This window comes from Bos indicus, chromosome 28 (genome assembly GCF_029378745.1).
Source record: "Bos indicus isolate NIAB-ARS_2022 breed Sahiwal x Tharparkar chromosome 28, NIAB-ARS_B.indTharparkar_mat_pri_1.0, whole genome shotgun sequence".
Classification (NCBI taxonomy): Eukaryota; Metazoa; Chordata; class Mammalia; order Artiodactyla; family Bovidae; genus Bos; species Bos indicus.
In genome coordinates, this window is record NC_091787.1 from 26,905,364 (window position 1) to 26,926,888 (window position 21,525).

General features: G+C 51.5%; 1 protein-coding gene across 2 annotated transcripts in view; it reads left to right on the forward strand.

Moving 5' to 3' along the window:
* ADAMTS14 (ADAM metallopeptidase with thrombospondin type 1 motif 14) overlaps positions 1 to 21,525 on the forward strand; it is a 95,161-nt gene that overhangs the window by 4,942 nt on the left and 68,694 nt on the right. The window lies entirely within an intron of this gene.

Below are 21,525 nucleotides of genomic sequence, written 5' to 3' on the forward strand. Positions count from 1 at the left end.
CTGCCCTGTGTCCCGTGAGATCAGATGTTCTTCACGCTCACCCAGCTGAGTCACCTTGGGGTTCAGAGTCCACAGTGCAGCCCTTCTGATGATCAGATTTAACTCTGCATCTTTATGGGCCCTCTGGATTTTAACCCCATCTTCCTCCATATCTTAAATACTAAATACAGTCATTCATTCTGGAAAAATATGTAATGAGAGCTGGCCACAGGCAGGGTCCACAGGGAGACTGAAGAAAGTGCAAGAGACACAAATAAGAACAGTGACGGTCACCAGCAACAGCCACAGCCACAGCCCAGGTGCAGCACACATACGTCATGTGCGCCGTTAAGCTCATCCATTACGTAGGTGGGGAAACTGAGTCATGGGGAGGAGATGCGATTATTATTGTTGTTTTAGCAAAGATGATATTTGAACTGGGCCTTGAAGGATGAATAGAAGTTTGTTAGGGCCAGTGGGTGAGGAGGGCGTTCTGGGCAGAGGGAAGAGCTTGCCAGCATGCTGGTGGGGCCAGGAAGGGGATCCTAGAAGACACACTGGGCAGGTGGGCCCTGCTCTGACCTTGAAGGAAGCATAGGAAGGGAGAGGGGGCCCAGGGCAGCGATGTGGCCACCTGTCATCTGAGAAGAGTCTGGGCCACGTGTTGGGAGATGTGACTGTGTGATCCCAGGCAAGCTACCATGCTCTGGGCCTCCCTTGCCTCCTGGGTGTATCCTGGAGCCTGGACTGGATAAGCTCAGAGCCCTTCCACCTCTGGCATTGGTACTTTGCGACACAGGGCAGGCGTTGCTGGAGAAGCTTGAAGCAAGACTGCTGTAAGTCTGTAGTTGACTGCCCCTTCCTGGCGGGGCCTGGGATCTGTTCTTACCAGGTCTGGGCTGGGCAGCAGGTGCAGAAATGAAGGACATTAGTCCTGAGCTTGGCCCTTATGGCTGGGCAGACCTTCTAGTTGTAAATGGTCTGAACAAACCCTCCTTTGTGTGGACAGACTTGCAGCCGTTTGGACTTGAGCTGTTCTGGTAAAAGCGCTGTGTCTAAATGGGTGACTTGATCCTCATTTTCAGCTGGAATCTGCAGTGGGAGGCAGTGACATGACCTCTTCCACTTCTCCTGTCATCCCAGAGTCACTCACCATGGGCACCGGGACAGATATAGGTGGCTTTTGTGCACTGCGGTTAAATTCATACCTGAAACTGAGGAGCAGGCACTTTGGCTTACTTCCTACTGGCTCTGCTGGAAGACCCAGTGTGTCAGAGTCGGGAGGGGGTCAGAGGAGGAACTCAAGAATGAGGAAGCTAGGATCCCTGCCCTGGATGAGTCTGGAGGGTAATGGGACTCAGACATAAAAGCAGACAGACTGCAGTCTTGTGAGGCAGCAGGGGGAAGACCCATTTGTTTTGATTAGGTCATCAAGGAAGACTCCTAGAGGAGGTGGCATTGGCTCAAGACTGTTCAGACATTATAAACACAAAAGAAAGTATCAAGCCCTTGGTCAGCAAGAGAGAACTGCTGATACAGGGCGTTCTTAAGGATGTGTAGGGGAGGAGAATAAGGGATGTGGCGAGGCCCAGTCGAACCTGTAGAGGGCTTCCTCTGGGGTTGGGGGCAGCTGTCAGACACTAGGGTCCCAGATTGGGAGTGGGCCCAGGCAGTGGCAGCAACCTGCTGGATCACTCTGCAGGGCTGCTCTTGGGGAGCAAGAGAAGCAATCAAAAGCGGCAGTCCCCCCAATGCTCCTGTGACCCTAAACCTCAGGGTCTCTAGGCAGGGAGGTCCTGGGTCATCTCAGGACCCCTGGCTGGGGGCAGATGCAGAATAGACCCTCTGCTAGCAACTGTGGCTCTGAAGTCCTGGGAAGCACATGAAAGCCTGGGGTGGGGGCCTCTTTCTGAGTCCTGGAGGGATTGTGGGTTGCAGGAATGGGGTTAGCAGAGTGGGGCCCCTGTGAACCATCTGGAACCCAGGCTGCCAGCCTCCTGCAGGCCACTTACCCCACTGCTGTCTCTGCCTCCTGGGGTTGAGCCTCGCCACCTCTGCACTGGGGTGATGGGGGCCAGACTGCCTCACATCCTCCCTTTGCCCTCAGTGCCCCTGTGAGTCACGGGCCTGGTGCGGAAGCAGCCGCACGTGGAAGATTTGTCACCATCTGGTTCTGTTTTCCACCCTCTATAGAACGTGCATTTTTAACGGGTTACAGAGGAGACAGACCCCTGGCAGGCAGTGTGGGGAGAGGGCAGGGGAGGCTGATGTCGGCTCTGCTTCCTGCCCCTGCCTAATGTGGAAGACCCAGCAGCATTCTGAGCCTCGGTCCTTTTGTCTTTAAAATGGAATCACAGTGCCTGGTGGAGGGAGTGTGTATTGGGGATAGACGGTTTAAATGGTCCAGGGTTTCTCAGTGAGGTGATGAGATGTCCTAAACTTGTGGTGGTGGTTGCACAACTTTATGCAGATACTAAAAACTATCACATCTGTACTTTAAATGGGTGAATTGTATGGTACATGAATTAGGGTTCAATAAAGCTGTTATCAATAGTACTTGGCCTATGGAAAGCCCTGTAACAGGCGTTTTTAGTCATTAGGAGGAAAAATGATTTTTAGTCATTAGGGTGGCAGAAATTGTGGGGTCGCTCTACTCTAGTGCAGATTAGCTGTGTGACCTTAAATAGATTTCTAAATCTCTCTGTGCTTGATATTCCTCATCTTTAAGGAGGCAAGGAGAACAGTCATCTATAGGGTTGTTCAGAGGATTAAATAAGATAAGTAAAAAAGTGAAGTGTCTGATATATGGTGCAGCCTTAAAATATGGGGATTGTTAATAGTAACATTTATTGTTTTTATAGTAATTACTACAGTAATTACAGTTGTCATTAATGGTGAGAAATAACTGCTGCTGCTGCTAAGTCGCTTCAGTCGTGTCCGACTCTGTGCGACCCCATAGACGGCAGCCCACCAGGCTCCCCCGTCCCTGGGATTCTCCAGGCAAGAACACTGGAATGGGTTGCCATTTCCTTCTCCAATGCGTGAAAGTGAAAAGTGAAAGTGAAGTAGCTCAGTCATGTCCGACTCTTAGCGACCCCATGGACTGCAGCCTACCAGGCTCCTCTGTCCATGGGATTTTCCAGGCAAGAGTACTGGAATGGAGTGCCATTGCCTTCTCCGAGAAATAACTGTAAATATTGTTAAAGTCCCTTGTACTGCAGTGGTATGTGGATTATCAATGCTCTCTGATGTAAGCCCTAGGCTACCTCTGGTTCCCAGGTTGGCCAAGTCCTGCCTCCCCTCTGCTACAGCAACTTTCTCTGCAGAATGCGTCAAATGCTGCTTGTTCAGTGCATGGGAGTGTGTAATGACTGGTCTGTAAAAGCCCCTGGAGAGATACTTTCCAGGGCAGGTGGATACTGGGAGGTGCCAAGTGGAGCATTCTGTTAACAATTTGTGGGCCCCTTGCCCCAGCCAGGTCCTTGACCAGGCTCTGGTGATGCAGGGTTGAAACACACCCCTTTCTCTCTATACTCCAGAACCCACAATTTAAAGAGAAGACAAATAATGCACAGTAGACAGCATAAAACAAGTTCTGCATAAGGTACTTGGTAGGTGTCCTGCAGGTGAGTACTAAAGAATGGTGCTCAGGGAAGTCTTCTTTACCAACTGAGCTGAGACCTGGGTTTGACCCCTGGGTCGGGAAGATCCCCTGGAGCAGGAAATGGCAAACCACTGTAGTATTCTTGTCAGGGAAATCCCATGGACAGAGGAGTCTTGTGAGCTGCAGTTCATAGGGTCGCAAAGTTGGGCACAACTGAGTGACTAACTCAACTCAGGGAAGGCTTCACAGTGGAGGGTACTTTTGGGCCGAGTATAAAGGCATAAAAGCATCAATAAGAGCTTTTAAAGCTAAGAGGTAGGAACTGTAGGCATTCATAGGGAGGGAAATCCTGTGTCTTCATAGGATTCAGGAAATGGTGAGTCTTCACAGCTCTCCATGGAAGAAGGGAGTGATGAAAATGTAGTTTAGAGAAGCTGTGCCTCACTGTGGAGCTTAGCCTTGCCCCGTGGCCGTAGGGAGCCATGGGAGGATGGTAAGCAGAAGTCACATTCGTATCTGGGGACCATGCTAATCTTCCCAGCTGCATCCCAGCACAATGCCATTGTAGCAGGTTTGCCTGCGACTCACTGGTGTCTTTGTGCCAATATCCATCCTTGCCCTGGGTTTGCTCCTTGCTGGTTAGGGAGTAAGTGAGCTTTCCTGACAGCTCCTTGGGAAGCCCCTGGCCCTGCCTTGCTGTCTGTGCCTGTCCTGGGATGTGGAGTATGAGGCTTGGAGTTTCAGAGATGCCCTCATCCAACCATCCAGCATGCCTGTCCCCATACGTCTTGACCTGCGGGCTGCCTGTCTCTACACGTCTGTGCCAACAGCCATGGGAGGGGCAGGGGATATCTTGCCCTGCACTGATGCAGAGATTGTCGTCTTGTGCCACGTGCCCCTCCAGCCTTGGTGGTGGTGCCTGCTCTGCAGACCCCCAGCTGGGCTGGTGGGTTGTCACGTCCTTTTGCAGACCCTGCCTCTGCTCATTCTGTTCACACCTCCCACAGGGCTCTCCCCTTCCCTCTGCTGAGGCATCTGCCATCTGGGCCACCCGCTTCCCAGAACTCAAGAACTGTCTGATTTCTCTGCATGCTGAGCACGGGGCTGGGCTCATGATACAAGGGAGGTCATGACTTCAGGAGCAGGGCGTAACACAAGAAAGAGAAGAGGGCCAAGCGCTAGGGGAGAGGTGGGGCTGCGGCAAACTCCTGTTTGAAGGGAGTGGCAGTCTGGTATCACATTTAAGTATTTTAAGGGGAAATCAGAAATAGAGATCTTTAAGCAAAGTATTCTATATTTTAAGACAGGGTGTGGGCCCAGTGTAGCAATATGGCATGTTTTGTTTTTTTTTGGCCAGTGAGCTGTACATGCAGGGGATGAGACCACGACCCCTGCAACCAGACTGCCTTGGTTGCAATCCCAGCCTTACCTTTTTCCTGCTGTGTGGCCTTGGGCGATTGCTGAGCCTCTCTATGCCTCCGTTTCCTCATCCGTAAAGTGAGGATGACATTAGTCACTCTATAAGAGTTGTCATGTGTGCAAAGGGCTCTTTTAGCCTAGTACCTGATAGGTTTCAGCACTTGCTATTAGATGATGTAGATTTATTGGTTGAGTCTGCCAGTCTCAGGGATTGGGTGTGGGACAGAAGAGGAGAGGAAGTCAAGAGCACCCCAGTTTTCTGTGTGACACCCCCAGAGGGGTCTCTGGGCCTTCAGCTGGGAGGGCAGAGCCCGTTGCTCCCAGCCTTACCCAGGACTGTTCATTTTTTCTCAGGCTGCAGCTTGCTCCTTGCCCCAGTTTGCATTCTTCCCCTGGAACATTCCCATTAGTCTCCTGAAGGCCAGGGTCTGAGCCTAGTGACCCGTGTGTCTGTACGACCCCAGCACCTGCCGCAGGGTAGACCTCCAGTGGATGCTGTGTGAGCCGACGGATGAGAGAGGGAACACGGGCGTCTTGCTTTCAGAAGCAGCATGAAGCTCATGTTGGCATCTTCTCACCCCCGCCAGAGACGGAGGAGCAGCGTGCCTGGGCTCGGGGATAGGAGGAATCGTGTAGCCATCTTTGCAGTTGTTCTCCCAGACAGACCCCAGGCAGGTGGGTTGATCTCTCTGAGCCTCAGTTTCTGTATCTGTAAAGTGGCATCCCTGCCTTGTAGTTTTGCTGATTAGAAATCAGGCATTTAAAAGTGGTGCCTCAGCGCCCAGAACAGTAAGTGGCAGCATTTGCTACTATTATTGTGAATCTCTTGGGATAAATACGGAAACTGTGGCAGGTTCCACAGTGGGTTTGCTTCCAGACCCCTGGGTGCTCATTCTAGTGCTCTTGCTTCCCAGAAGGCCAGTGCGGCCTCCGTCTGAGTGGCCCAGGGCCTGGGTCCTGGGTGGTTTTCCACTCCTCAAGGCATCTGATCTTGTAGCCTCGCCGTTCTAGTCACCCCATGGCTGTGCCTTGCTGTCTGCCCTGGGTTAATAATGTGCGTAGGATATGGAGTAGAAGCCAGACATCAGCTCACTGCCACTCCTTCCGAGCAGTGCCGGCCTCCCATTCCAGGGGGGGCTGGTCTGGGGGCTGGTTTTATTTTTCTTCCCTGGCATCTTCAGGTTGGCTGGAGGGAGGGTGGCTTCTGGGCTGCTCTGTGGGCTGGTGAGTGTGGTGGGGGCTGCGCTTGCGTCCCATCTGCCTTCCAGCCTCAGTGTGGTCCAGGCCCAGGGGTGGGCTTTTGGTGAGGACTCGGGGAATTTCCGCATTCCCTGGACCCTGCAGTGGAAAGTTCCCAAGCCATCTGCCAGGCCTGGCCTTCTATCTTCAGCATGCAGGCCTTCCCCTGCCTTTAAAGCCTTAGAAACAACAAGAACAACAGCAAGAGGAAGAACAATGGTAATATTTGTGGACTGCCTCATCTCAGGCAGCTCCAAGGAGCTCCCTATCAGCACAAATAACCCTCATGTTATGAACACCTCCAGCTCAGCTTCATTGCCAGAGTTCACCCTAACTTTGGCCTGAGTGTGGGCAGCTGTAATTGGAAGAGACTTTGGGGGCCTCCCCTCCTCACTTTACAGACAAGGAAACTGAGGCTCAGGGAAGGGAGACTCCCCCAGGGTCACACAGTGGTTACCATCAGGGCCAAGGGGGTTCAGGGCCTTGAGTCCCCGTCCAGCGCTCCCCACCCACCCCGCCACGATCCCGTGTAGCCTCTCCTGAGTTAGTAAACGGGAATTGCTCCTCAAGGTCATAAACCCTGTAAGGCCAGGACTCGGTGGCCATGACAATGACTTCAGAACACAGATGCTTAAGGGACTGGTCCATCAATTGCCCCATGGGGGTTGGTCCTGGGAGTCCTTGTGCCTTGTGAGTGGGGGTGTTTGTGAGGCTCCCACTGTAAATGTGAGTGGCTCAACTTCTTCAAGTCGCTGTCCTGAAGACTGGGAAGCCCCTTAAGAGAGAGAGGAAAAAAAAAGCCAGCCTCCCTGTTAGCAGGACTTGACGCTCAGATGAAACCTCCTGGTGCTTGTTGGCGCCAAGTGGCCATTGCACTGTTGTTTCCATTTTCGTAATTTTGGAGGGCAGTGGGCTGCTGTTCTGCACACATTGCTTGTCATGGAACATGAAAACCCTTTCGGTCTCCTTTTCTTCTGCTTTCCATAACATGGCAGAGAGGTCAGTAGAACAGGCCCTTTTAGAGAAACGTCTGAAGGTAGGAGTGTTTGCTAGGGCACGGTCATTCTGAATGCAAACCTTATTCCCAACGGGTTACTTAAAGCCCTTTGTCAGTTTTCGCTTTTAAGCCAGCCAAATATTTGTACCTTTGATCTGTCCAGAAGACACTTGTACCCCCAGGCTGCCCCGCCCCGCAGGAGAAGTTCATTTCCGTCCCTTGAGGTTGGCAGGAACCCACACTCTGAATTAGCTCCTCCAGCCCAGAGAAACCTCATTGAGCCCTTGATGTTTCGTCACCTCATAATTCACAGTCCCGAGGCTGTCCGCTGAGCCACAGCCACATTTTGTGAGAGAGGTCTCTCTCATTAAGGGCCCAAGAGGGTTCATTTTGGAAACTTGGATTCGAGGATGTCTGCTGAAGGTGATTTTGTTCCGAAGTTGGTCCTGTGTTGTGGATCATTATTTGTCCCCCGATGGAGAAGCTCACATCTAGAAGAGGGACAGACAGACTTATCTGGGAGGGGTAGAGCATCTGCCAGGAGCCACTGGAGGGGGCAGTGATGGGTACATTTGAGCTGGGCCGGAAGGGGTCCACAGAGCTGTCCGCAGGGCACAGGCACGAAACCAGCGTGGACAAGCATGGGTCCCGGTACAAAACAGGCCCCGTTTGGCTTCAGCAGGGGGGATTTTTGTCGCTAATAATCCCCAAAGGGAAACAAACAGGGCTTGACAAGAATAACAAGTGGTGGGGTGGTCCAAGGGCGATGGCAGTGCCCTCCCTAACGGCCTCCCCGCTTCCATCCATGCCCCTGGCCATCTCTTTACCATCAGCAGCCAGAGCAGTCTTGTTGGAGCCAAGTCCTCCCATGATACTCCTCCCGGAGAAGCCAAGCAGGCCCTGGGCAGCCTCCCTCCTTCCAGGCTGCCTGTGACACCCCTGGCATCCCTCCATGGCCCTTGCACTCTCCTCCTTCCCCAGATGCTGCATGCACCCACCCCTCATCTCACCCCTCCAGGGTCCCCTCTTAGTGACATCTTCCCTGACCCCCTTATTTAAAATTTCAATCTCCAGTTCTCTCCTCTGCTTCCTGTTTCCCCATGGGTGTACCATGTTCTTATGGATCGCCTGTCTCACCTCTGATGAAGGTCGGCCCCAGGTGAGGAGGGATTTTTGCCTGTGTCCCCTGCACACCTGGGATGGGGTCTGCTCAGCAATCATCTGAGGAATGAATGAGTGGTATGACAGACAAAGGTTTAGGGGAAATAAACTGCAGAGATGTAAGTGAACTAGTAGAGTCAGTGGGGAACCTGGTGAGTGGCATGAGTGACTGGGACGTGGGCATTTGAACTGCTAGTAATAGGGGTTAACACAAACAAGCTCTGGGGAAGTGTCAGAGTTCTGAAAAATTTGGAAAACATGCTAATGGTGCCGGGCCCTGGGCAGGGTTAAGGATAACAATGGGCCTCATTTGATGGTGCTTTCTAGCTAATGTGGTTTTGTCCACTTGTCCCCCTGTAGAGGAAGGCTGCTGCTGCTGCTGCTGCTAAGTCGTTTCAGTCGTGTCCGACTCTGTGCGACCCCATAGACGGCAGCCCACCAGGCTCCCCCGTCCCTGGGACTCTCCAGGCAAGAACACTGGAGTGGGTTGCCATTTCCTTCTCCAATGCATGAAAGTGAAAAGTGACAGTGACGTCGCTCAGTCTCATCCGACTCTATGCAGCCCCATGCACTGCAGCCTACCAGGCTCCTCCGTCCGTGGTATTTTCCAGGCAAGAGTACCGGAGTGGGTTGCCATTGCCTTCTCTCTCTGGTAGAGGAAGGCAGTGATGCCTAAATGTTGTCAGGAGCCTGTCAGGAGTTCAGGCATCTAGATCCACTCATCTTTCCATTCTCCTGTGCTCACGTGCCTTCTGTAGGGCCCTCTGGAGTAGGCTGATGTCAGGGTGGATCAGAGGGGAGCCCTGGCCTCTGTGACCTGCTGAGGCCCAGCCCTCAGCTGTAGCTGCACCTTTTCCTGGCGCCACCCCGCCATCCTCTGGCTTGCATCTGAGCTGTAGAGTTCAGGCCTTGATGCGGGGAACCATTCCCCAGCTCAGGACCTGGCAGCCACACTGCCTCCTGGCATTTGAGGGCTGGTTACTGTCTCCTCGTCTTGAAGCCCCCACTGCTGCCAGGACTTTGGGCCAACCAGGGGGCCAGGCAGAGCTCCTAACCCAAGCTTGGTGGGCCATCCATGGTGGTGATAGAAGGGTAAGCTTCAGAGCCACGTGGCTCCTGGGCATGGGGAATGGAAACTGGTGGCGGCTGCCAGCCTGGCAAGGTCTGCCCTGGACCCTGGCTGGGCTCCAGGGTGGGGGTTTGCCGCACAAAGGGACTCTCTGAGCACCTGCAGGTGAGGCCCTGCCCTGCTGCTGGGCCAGGACCCCTGCTGCTGGGAGGAGGGGCATCATCAAAAGCGAGCGCCCTCCCTTTAAGCACATTTGCCAAGCTGGAAGAAGTTGCAAGAAGATCTAAGCAACTCTGTCCTCCATGGGGCCAGAGGACAGAATCACTCACTGCTTTCAGCAGCAGCAGCATCATAGTAAAGATATTGTTACTAATTATCCTCAATCTGCACCGTGGGCTCCTAACTGGTGGGTTGTGACATCATTGACTGGCCACTGGCCACACCACCACAGATTCCCTCCCTGCTTCCCAGACACACTCAGCTCAGGGCAGTTTTAGTAACTCACTCTTCACTCACAGTGGAGTGGCACCTTGAGGAGAGAGGGTGGTGAGGTTCTGAGACAGCACCTAAGGCATAGATCACATTTGGTCCAGGTGATGTTTGGCCATGCTCAGCCCAGGGAGATGCTCATGGTGTAACAAGTGTGCAGTCACCCGGCCTGTCTGGACTTCCCTTCCCCGCATCCCATTCGGTCAGGGCGTGTACTCGTCGTCCTTTGTCCCCTCTCTGTCTTTCTTGCCCATTTCCTGTATAATGGCAAACTAATTCTGGTCAAACACTGCCTGCTGCTACTGCTCTCTTTGTGAAACATGATCACTTAAACATCCATTTGGTACCATTACACCATTTGGAAGCTTCCAGAATTGAGGCCAGGGGTTCCGAGCCCTGGCTGCACATTAGATTCACCTGTGCGGGTTTGAGACACTACTGATTCTTGCTCCCCCAACCCCACCACAGATGTAATTCATTTGTCTGGGCTGTGGGCATCAGGCATTCTGCAGATTCCACAGGTGATACCAATGGGCATCAAGGAGTCAGACCCACTGCAATAGCGTTCTGGAAAAGTCTGCTTTGTGTTTGATGGAAAAGATGGGGAATCAGGAGAGCCAGGCTGAAGAAGGAAGGAAAGGGAAAGGCTGCCTTGCCTGCTGCTGGGCCTCAGGAGGGGACATTTTCCCCTCATTATATCATTCCCTTTAGTTTCAGGAGTGGAAACTGAGGCTTGGAAAGCATCACCCAGCAGCTTGAGTTGGAGCAAACTCTGGAAGATAGTGAAGGACAGGGAAGCCTGGTGTGCTGCAGTCCGTGGGGTCTCAGAGAGTGAGACCCGACTTAGCGACTGAACAACAGCCCAGCTGGGAAGGGTGCTGGCTGGGTCCCAGCCACAGGTGTTTCACTCACGGTGTAGCTGCTACATCCTTTACAAGGGGGTTGGGTGATAGCAGACGGGGGTGACACTGGGTTTATTTCCTTTTAAACTTTGTTTTAAAATCATTGTTGTGTAATTTTTAGTTGCTCATTGTAGCAGGCAAGCATTCTGTGCAGAATCATCTTTCCTGTTTAGATAGGGGAATCAGAAAAGTTAGAAGACACCTAAACGTTTATAGAGAAGGAAATTGCCTACAACTTCACACTTGGGTGGTGCATTTCCACTAACCTGTTGTCAGCCTGCTGCTGCTGCTGCTGCTAAGTCGCTTCAGTCGTGTCCGACTCTGTGCGACCCCATAGACGGCAGCCCACCAGGCTCCCCCGTCCCTGGGATTCTCCAGGCAAGAACACTGGTGTGGGTTGCCATTTCCTTCTCCAATGCATGAAAGTGAAAAGTGAAAGTGACGTCGCTCAGTCGTGTCCGACTGTTAGCGACTCCATGGACTGCAGCCTACCAGGCTCCTCCGTCCATGGGATTTTCCAGGCAAGAGTACTGGAGTGGGGTGCCATTGCCTTCTCTGTTTGTCAGCCTGTGTTCCTTTTAAAAATTTTTGCTGGAGTATAGCTGCTTTCCAATGTTGTGTTAGTTTCTGCTGTGCAGCAGAGTGAATCTGTTATACTATACATATATCCACTCTTTTTTAGATTTCCTTCCCATTTAGATCACCACAGAGCACTGAGTCCCCTGTGCTGTATAGTAGGTCCTCATTATTTATCTATTTTATACGTTCCCAATCTCCCAGTCCATCCCACCCTCTACTCCCCACCTTGGTAACCGTAAGTTTGTTCTCTACATCTGTGACTCTATTTGTCTGCCCAAGTTCTTTCTCACATTTACGATTCCTGTGAACCAGCCTCTTCTTAGTAAGGACTTTTTCCTTAAGGATGCTTAACCATTGGTATTTTTTCTCAGGGATTTCTTCCTGTGTACAGACAGGGGATCTGAGCAGGTCAAAGCCAGGTTGCAGTGGAGCCAGGACTTAGGGGTGAACCATCCGTAGTTCCAGAATGTTGCTCCCTTCATGAGCCACTGGTAGTCCCAGGCCCACTTGGAATCATAGTCGTGCTAATCATGGCAGCAAACTCTAACACTTAGACAGCTGTGTTGCTGGCTCAGACTGTTCTAGATTCTCCATGTGTGTTTCTCCAAGCAACTCATAAGATCAGTACCCTTATAGTCGTGAAGCGCAGGGATGTTTAGTAACTTGTCCAGGACTCCATGGTTTGAACCATGGCAGGCCCCAGGGATCCTGGCTCTAGGGTCTCTGTATTGAGCCACTACATTGCTTCTTCTTGAGCAGGATCTTTGCTGCCAATGGCATGGGCCCACCACAGCTTCCCTAGCCTTTCACCTGGCAGCTCCCATGGTATGGGGCCTGCAGAGGTCGTGACCCTGGGAGTGGGCCGAGCCGGCAAGGGTTCATCCCAGAAAACTGCCTCCAGCTGGTGGAGGCTCTCAGTTTCCTGTGTCTCTTGTGAGCCTCGGGCGGTTCTGGGGCTCTGATGCCGCCCGTGTGGGGTGTGTGTTGCTCTCTGGGGCCAAGCCTGGCAGCTCCCAGCTCCATCCTCCTAGGGTGCCTTACTCCGGCCTGTCCCCGGGGCTGCAGCTCGGCGTGAATCAGCGTTCAGACTCTCCTTGGCTTGGGCCCAGGCCTTGGCAGCCCAGCGTCCAGCAGAGCTCCTGTGGCTTGGGGCTTCACATCAGGTTTGAATTATGTGGAATCTCAGCGTCCGCAGGCTTTCATCCTGGCTGTGCTGAGTCACGCTTCCGTGGAGCAGGCAGCCTGTAGCCTCCTGCGTGTGAGTCGGCTGAGGGCATGTGTGCTGTTCGCCTGCTCGTGTGTTGTGTCTCTGTGTGTATTGTCCTTTCTGTGCTCTGGGTGCTGCGTGTCCCTTGTTTCCGTGTGTATATGTCGTTTCTCTGTCTGTCTCGTATCTCTCTGTGCATACCAGCCTTATTAACGGCTTTATTGAGATACAGTCTACGTACCATGCAAATCGCCCATTTAATGTGTACAGTTCAGTGGATTCTTTATTAAATGCACAGAGCCATGTAATTATCGTGTATCTGTGCTCAGTCTTGTCTGACTCTTTGCGACCCCATGGACTGTAGCCCACCAGGCTCCTCTATGCGATTTTCCAGGCAAAAATACTGGGGTGGGTTGCCATTTCCTCCTCCAGGGGATCTTTCTGACCCAGGGATCGAACCTGCGTTTCCTGAATCTCCTGCGTTGGCAAACAGATTCTTTACCACTGCACCACCTGGGAAGCCCATGTAATTATTACCATGTTCAATTTTAGAACATTTTCACTTTCTAAAAAAGAAGCTCTGTGTCTTTTATCAGCACCCGTCACCCCAAATTCATTACCTCAGCCCCTGGCAGCCACTAATCTATTTTCTGTCTCTATAGATTTCCCTGTTTTAGACTTTTACATGAATGGAATTGTATAATATGTGACTGTTTGTGACTGACTTCTTTCACTTAGCGTAATGTTTTCAAGATTCATCCATGTAGTAGAATTTTTCAGCATGTCTTTCTTTTTTACGGCTGAATAACATTCCATTGTATAGACACACCACATTTTGCTTATCCATTCATCTGCTGATGGGCATCTGGGTTGTTTCACATCTTGGCTACAGTGGACGCTGTGTAAAGGTTTTTGCAGACTTACGTTTTCATTTCTCTTGAGTTTATACTGAGTAGAATTGCTGGCTCATGTGGAAGCTCTGTTTAATATTTGGTGAACTGCCAGACTGTTTTCCAAAGCGGCTGCATCATTTTACGTTCTCACCAACAATGTATGGGGGTTACAGTTTCTGCACATCCCTGTCAACACTTGTTAGCCTCTGGCTTTTTGATTCTAGCCATCCTTGTGGGTGTGTAGTATCTCATGGTGGTTATGATGTGCATTCCCATAATGACTGATGATGCTGAGCATCTTTTCATGTGCTTAACGGCCATTTGTATGTCTTCCTTAAAGAAGTGCTCAGATTCTTTCCCCATTTTTCTTTTTTTTTTCTTTGCTTTATTTTTGTTTTGAAAATTTACGTATTTATTAATTTATTTATTTGACTGTGCCGGGTCTTAGTTGCAGCAAGCAGGATCTCAGTTGCGGTTTGTGGGACTGAACCTGGGCCCCCTGCATTGGGAGCATGGCGTCTTAGTCACTGGACCACCAGAAAGTCCCTCTATCCCCAGTTTTAAATTGGGCTGTCTTTTTATTATTGAGCAATAAGTGTTCTTCATATATGTTAGATATGTCACTCATAAGGAGAGCTGAGGCTGGTTTCTTGTGTTTTTATACCCCACCATCAAGCCCAGCATGCAGTAGATGCTTCATGAAAACATGAGGGCCTATTGAGGGAGGAAAGGATGGCCTCAGGGTATAGGGGTTTGTGGGTAGGGCTGCCCCCCAACACTTGTCATGAATCAGAGACAGTGCCCCAGGGTGATCTCTCAGAGGGGCTGGTCCCTGCAGGCTCTGTTGGATGCATCTTTCATCCAACAGACTTAACAAAACCATGAGGGAGGTTGGAAGACTTGCAAAAACCTAATCCCTGGGGTCCACCTGTCCCCTTGATTTTTTACTGGAGCAACTAGGCAAAAGAGTGTCATTTGCTGAGATGGGGAAGGCAAGGGGAGGAATAGGTCTGCTTTAAAGGTTGAGGTGCCCAGCGGAAGCCCAGGGTCTCTATCAAGGAGGCTGTTGGACATTCCTCCGTGGAATTCTGGGAGGGGTCAGGGCTGAGGATGTAATTTGGGAGGTATCTGCAAATACATGATATGTAAAGCTGTGGGATCAGGGGAAGTCCCCAGGGAGCATGTGTGTGGCTGGAGGAGCTGAGAGAGACCAGGACAAAGAAACGATGTCTGGCTCTGAACACATGAGGTCTCAGGTGACTATGACGAGGGCAGTTTCCAGGAAGTACTGGTTCTAGAAGCCCCACTGGGGTGGATGGAGGAGAGGTACAAGGCACAGAAGTGGAGGCAGTGAGAAGCGTGGACAGCTGTGCTGTGGAGGGAAAAAGAGACCCTGGCCATAGCTGGCAGGGCTGGGAGGGAATTTCACAGAGATCAAGTGCATTCATGTGTCAGCGAAATGATCCAGGAGAGAGGGAGGGCCTGGTGATGCTGAAAAAAGGGATGCTAATTGCAGGATCAGCGTCAGGTTCACCTGAGAGCCCTGGCCCCTGATTTCAAGGAGACCCGTGGGCACCATGAGCATTTCCTCTGTCAGTGTGCAGACGTGGAGTGGGTGGAGACTTGGGTTGAACCAGGACAGAGGCTTCTCTGGGAGAGCAGGACGGAGGGAAGAGTGGAAGAGAGTTATGAGTGTTTGCAGAACTATTATGTATCATGATGGAGAAGTCCAAGGTGATGAGAAGGGAAGTAAGGACTTGGAGGGGAGATTGACAGTGGTGGAATGGTGGGGTCATGTGTTGGAAGTCTTAGTGAAGTTTAATGGTAGCTGGAGCCAGCATGTTGGAGTTACGAGGGAGAGAAGGAGATACCCACAGTCAGAGTTCCTGAGGTTGTAGCAGGTGATGTGGTCTTGGCGGGAGCCTGGCTGGCGGTGGCCGGGGATAGAAGCAGGTGGCTATATTGGGGGAGAAGCTGGTGGAAGCCACTTCTGATTCTCATGCCACTCCTAGTTGTGTGCATCGCACCAGCCTCCACTTGCTGGGTTATCTTTTGTCTCCTCCAGTGGCATAGTTTCAGGTTAAATTTGCTGTAAGCCTAGAACCTAAGACAGCACAGCTGGCAGTAAAAGCCTCGTGATGGAATTTCCAGACCAAGTTCAAGCCTGAGAACACACTCTCCTTGGGAGGTGGCAGGATGCTTGGGTTGGGGGTGGGCTGCACTGCTTGATTCCCTTCTGGGGAGGCTCCACAGAGACTGGCTTTGGAAGGAGAAGGAAGGGGAGACTGGCCCACTACTCGATCTTGAAATGGACCCTCCTTCTGGGCATTTGACACACATTAGCCAATTTGAGGGTAAAGCAAAGGACCTCAGGATTCCCTTTTCCCAGAGGACCTGCAGCTGTCCTCTCGGAGCCAAGTCACTGGCTCTACCTGGACCCAAGCTGACCCTTGCTCACTGTCTCTGCACCTGACTCAGCGCAGATAGACCCTTACCCTTGTCCAAGGAATCCCTTGGGATCTCTTTCTGTGGCCTCCCTGGAGATCTGTCTGTTGGCTCATTGTACCCTCCCCTCCCAGTTTACATGCAAGAATGTGCAGTTTTAGAATAAACATGTTATTCTAACATGTACATATTAATTTCAAAATAATGTGACTTCAGTTATCTGCGGAAGTATTTGGGACCTCACCCTGATGACAGATAGCTGCTGGTAACCACATGGACTCATTTATGATCCACAGTAGTCACCTAGCCAGTCATCACCTGTCTCCTTCAGGTGACCTGGAATTGCGCTTTGGACTTGGGTTTTTTCCTGAGGGGAAATCGGACTGGAAAACCACAGTTAGCATGACCTGAAGGCCTCTGGATGAAGATTGCAGCAGCAGGTGTCACCTTTGCAACCAAAAACATGTCCCAGCCATATTAGAAAATTCAAACCGGCCCCTCCATCAGCCATGCACCTTCCAGGAAAGGGCCCTCAGAAGCAGCTGTGTTAAAGGGTCCAGACCAGGGCAGAGGGGGCCAGGCCTGCCCGCTGGTGGGTTTCTATTTGGAGAAATTGCCTGAGGGCCTGTACAATGTGTGGCCCAATTGGATAGAGTCAGCTATTTGTTGTTGTTGTTTTTATTGCATGAAGAGCCTTTCCAGTATATATTTCCTGCTTACTGTTTCCAGAAGAATAAGTTATGGGTGAAAACAGATATGGCTGACATTTATTTTCCATTCTACCAGGATTTATTTTCTCCCTGTTTCTTGATTTCTTATACAGAAATTTGATTTGATTTTAGTGTCTTAAAATTAGCTACCACTTTTCAGAAATATAAACATCTCATAAATTGAGAGACAGGAGTAATTTGGAGAGGAGGAGGAGAGCCAGAAAGTTCCTGTTGCCAGTCTGTCTGCCCTGAGTGGTGCCTGGTTTCCTGGCCAGGGCAGTGCTGAAGGGGAGCGTGGGCCAAACCTCTCCTGGTACAGACAGGGAAACCGAGGGCCTTTGGAAGGGACCAGCCCAGGCTGCCTCCTGATCTGGTGGCTGGGCCTGCCTTCCTATCCCTTCTCCAGGAGGAGGGTCTTAGACACTATGAGAGAGCCCAGACCTGGATTGGAACTGCCTGTCAAGACCTGGGCGTGATGCCCAAAATACATGAAGATGATCACTGGGAGGCCCTGCCTTCAGTGCCAGGGAGGGCTGGTGAGATCCTCAGTTACAAAGAGGTTTGAAGCTTATTTTCCAGGTTGCATGTCAGGGCCTTGGGTCTTCTCCCTAAACAGTTCACTGGGGTGGGAAAATAGGGGTTCTTCTAGCTGTTCCCTGAGGGGAGGCCCGAGGACGTGTTGTGGGGGCTAGGCTAGTCCCAGGAATCCCGGGGCTTCCTTGTCTGGTGGAGCAGAGCTGCTGTGTGAGGTGGGAGTCCTTTCAGGGGAGCAGCCACCTGGGCAGTGGGTGCAGTTGGCTCCCTTTAGGGCTGAGTGCTGAAGCGTTTGCTCATCCTCACGGCAGTGGTAGAAGGTGGACTGGTTTTCATCGAGTGTTTTTGCCCAGAGGTGGGAAGTGAACAACCTGTTTGCTCTGCAAGGTCGGAACCAGAGGCGCAGGAACTTGCAGATGGGACTATGAGAGCAATGTCTCTGTGCTCCAGATGGGCCCCCAGGTCAGGAGCGGGCCCGGGATGGGTGAGGTGATGGAGCCTGGTGATGAAGAGCCACATGGAGCGGAGCTCTGCTCTAGTGCTGTCCCTGACTTGATGAGCGACTCTGGGCAAGTTATTTAACCATTCCATACTTCTGTTTCCTCATCCATGAGATGGGTCTAATATCAGTGCCTACCTCATAGGGTTGTTGTAAAGATGAATTAAGATGTGTAAATGTGAGTGGCAGACACTCTTAGTGTTGTTATTCAGTCGATAAATCGTGTCCGACTCTTTGCGAGCCCATGGACTGTAGCACACCAGGCTCTTCCGTCCTTCACTGTCTCCCGGATTTTGCTCAAATTCGTGTCCATTGAGTCAGTGATGTTATCTAACTTATTACTAGCAATGGTAATAAGACTTCACAAAGGGCAGAATGCAGGGAAGTGTGTTCAGCTCAGTAAGACAATAACAGTGTCCCTGCAGAGACCAGGATACATCTTGAGAGGGGGAGCTCTCTGTCACTAGAGGCATCCAAGCAAATAATTGAGGTCCCCTGACTAGGTATTGAAGCCTGAGACTGGGGCAGACATGGTGATCTTGAAAGGGGAACGTGAGCTGCAAGGGAGTGCCTTGTAGCCCAGCCCATTCTGTGCGCATCTTTCTGTACCCTGCAACCCTCATGGGAGGCCCTGAGGTCTGGTGGCCATGGTGACTCAGTGGGTGATGGGGCACAGGGAATGCCAGATTCTGAAGAATCTTCTGGGGCAGTGGGTTAACCAAGTTCCAGAATAGGGGAGGCTACGGCGAAGTGTGTGTGTGGTGGGGGAGGGCGGTCGCTGAATGGAGTCTTCTGCCCCTTGGTCTAGAGAACTCGTCTCTGCTAGAGGAGAGGTGTGATGGGCAGAGAGAGAGCAGCTGCAACCCTCAGTGAGCCTGGGTTTGTGTGAGTCTGGCCAGGATGAAGCACAGGTCATCTGACTTCTGCTGTAAGGGTCTCTTGCTTTGCTTGGTCCAGAGGGCCTTCAGTGGGGTGTAAGCACTGACCTTGGGGATTAGACAGGAGTACAGAAGGTGGGATGGGATGGATGGGTGGGGGCCTTGGTGGAGAGTCTCTCTTGGCAGCTGAGCTGCAGTAGCTTTGGGTGGAAAGCCCTGGGCCCTGCTGCCCTGTGTACCCGGAAGAATGGCTTCCTTCAGGGGCTGTGCATATCCTCAGTGGCAGAGGCTCTTTGACTTGGCCATCATTTACGCAGGGCTTCCCTGGTGGCTCAGACAGTAAAGAGTCCACCTGCAATGCAGGAGACCCGGGTTTGATCCCTGGGTCGGGAAGATCCCTTGGAAAAGGAATGGCTACCCAGCCCAGTATTCTTGCCTGGAGAATTCCATGGACAGAGGAGCCTGGCAGGCTACTGTCTATGGGGTCACACAGAGTCAGACACGACTGATTGACTAACACACTTTCTGTGCAGGTTTGGCATAGCCTCTGCCCATGAGCCTGAATGCCTCCCCAACCCCACATGGACCTTCCTGCTCCTACATCTTCATCCAGGTCCCTTACCTGCTGTGTCCTTTCCAGCTCCTGTGGGTTTCTTTTGCCACCCTGTCAGTTTCTCCCTTCTTTCACCATAGTAATTACCCTCCCTCTGGCCATGGGGATCGAGCAAGAACTACCAATCCCCGGGTGACTGTGTGAGTCAGGCCGGACTAACCACAGGTCTCCTGGGCTGTACCAGATGGGGGACTATGCAAGAAAAGCCTTCTTGTCTCTGGTGTCAGAGCAGAGATGTACCTGTGAGAACATACCTTGTCTGGGAGAGTGAAGATGATGCAGAGGGGCCGTGAGGAGGGTGCGGAGAGAGCCAAGGCACTGGGCCCCTCATTTCCAGCGCCTGCCCCTGCCATGGTTTGTCCAGGGACCTATATGCTCCCCTTTGGTCCAAGAGGGTGCAAGCTGAATTTCTGCCCCTTGCAACCATGAGCCTGATGGATCCTTGTCCATCAGGTATATCTGCCAGAGCACCAAGCCCAACAGCTTGGCCATCTTCTTCTCTGTGGTCTCCTCCGTTCAGATGATGAACAACTCACAGCCGAAGTCTGGGCCTCATCATCTGTTTTTCACTGCCCTGGGCACGTGGCAGGTGCAGAAGTTAAAAAGAGAAAGCATTTTAAAAGAAAGGACGCCTGCTTAATATAGAGTTTGACGCTGACATTTTAATAAGCAGACTGGAGCTTTTGCGGACAGTTGAGCGTCCCTGATAAAATGGTTACCTTGAGGAGCTCCAGACTTGCTCTGGTAATGCTGCTAATTTCCCTGGAACACTTTTTTGGCCTCCTGATTGGTGCAGAAGGCAGCTATCTTGGTTTTGATCCAAGATGGTGTTGGCAGTTTGATGAAGAGACATAGCTGGGAAGGACAGGAGGAAGATGGGCTGCTCTGGGAGGTTCGATGTCGTGTGTGCAGGAAGCCTTGACGGGAGTTCCCTAAGAAGCAAGCTCAAAACAGGCCGAGGTGGGAAAACTGGTGGGATTTAGTTGCGTAAAGTAATGACTGCTTTAAAAAGAGGCAGCTCCTATTCAAACAGGAAGGCCCAATAGATTTATAAAAATGGTTTCCTTCATTCCCTGTTTTGTGTTCACAGCTGCATTCCCAGTGTCTGGCACAGGGCTGGTATGTAGTAGGCACTCCATAGGTGTTTGTTGAATGAGTGAAGGAATTCAACAAGTAAGTATTTATTAAGGATTGCCTCCTATTTTCCAGGCACCGTGGTGGGTGTCCCTCACTGCTTTATAGAGCTGACGTGTGCGCGGGGGCGGGAGACTGTACAGCCACACATGTATTCACACACATTTCATTATATGTTTCACTTACCCCTGTGAATATTGCCTTCATTTGGGACCTAATAACATGTTGGCGGGGCTCGACCAAGGTTATATTTTTATGTTTTTTTATTTCCAAAGCCAGCACTTGATATTTTTAAGGAACTATTTTGATGCAGGTGAAAAATCAGATCATAACATTGAGCATACACTCCTGGGGCACTGTCCTCGCTCGTTTATTGTCAGCAAACACAAGCTGCACGCACACATGCTTTAAATCTGAAATAACAGCACTCTTTGCTGGAACTGGGGTCCAGTGCCCACCTTAGGGGGGCTTCCCAGGTGGCACTGATGGTAAAGAACCCGCCTGCCAATACAGGAGACATAAGAGATGCAGGTTCAATCCCCGGGTTGGGAAGGTCCCCTGGAGCAGGGCATGGCAACCCACTCCAGTATTCTTGCCTGGAGAATCCCATGGACAGAGGAGCCTGGCGGGCTGCAGTCCATGGGGTTGCAGAGTTGGACGTGACTGAAGCGACTTAGCACGCATGCGCCTTTGTTTAGAGGAACTGTTACGTGCACCCCGTGAGCGCACAGCACAGTGAAAGTGGATCTGTTATAGACACGATGGGAGGGCGGGCGGGAAGGAGAGAGTAGCCTGGAAACATCTACACTACCATATGTAAAATAGATAGCCAGTGGAAATCTGCTGTATGACTCAGGGGACTCAAGCCAGGGCTCTGTGACAACCTAGAGGGGTGAGATGGGGAGGGAGGTGGGCGGGAGGTTCAAGAGGGAGGGGACGTATGTATACGTATGGTTGATTCATGTTGAGGTATGGCAGAAACCAGCAGAATATTATAAGACAATTATCCTTCAATTAGAAATAAGAAAAAGAAAAGTGGCTCTGCTCTGCTTGTGACGGGCATGCGGGCCCTTGCTTGGCCGCCTAACACCCTCTTCCCACTTCCCTGCTGGCATCTGAGGGCCCCCAAGCCCCTAGAGGAAGTGCCTGCTCTTGTGTGGTCACACTCATTTGC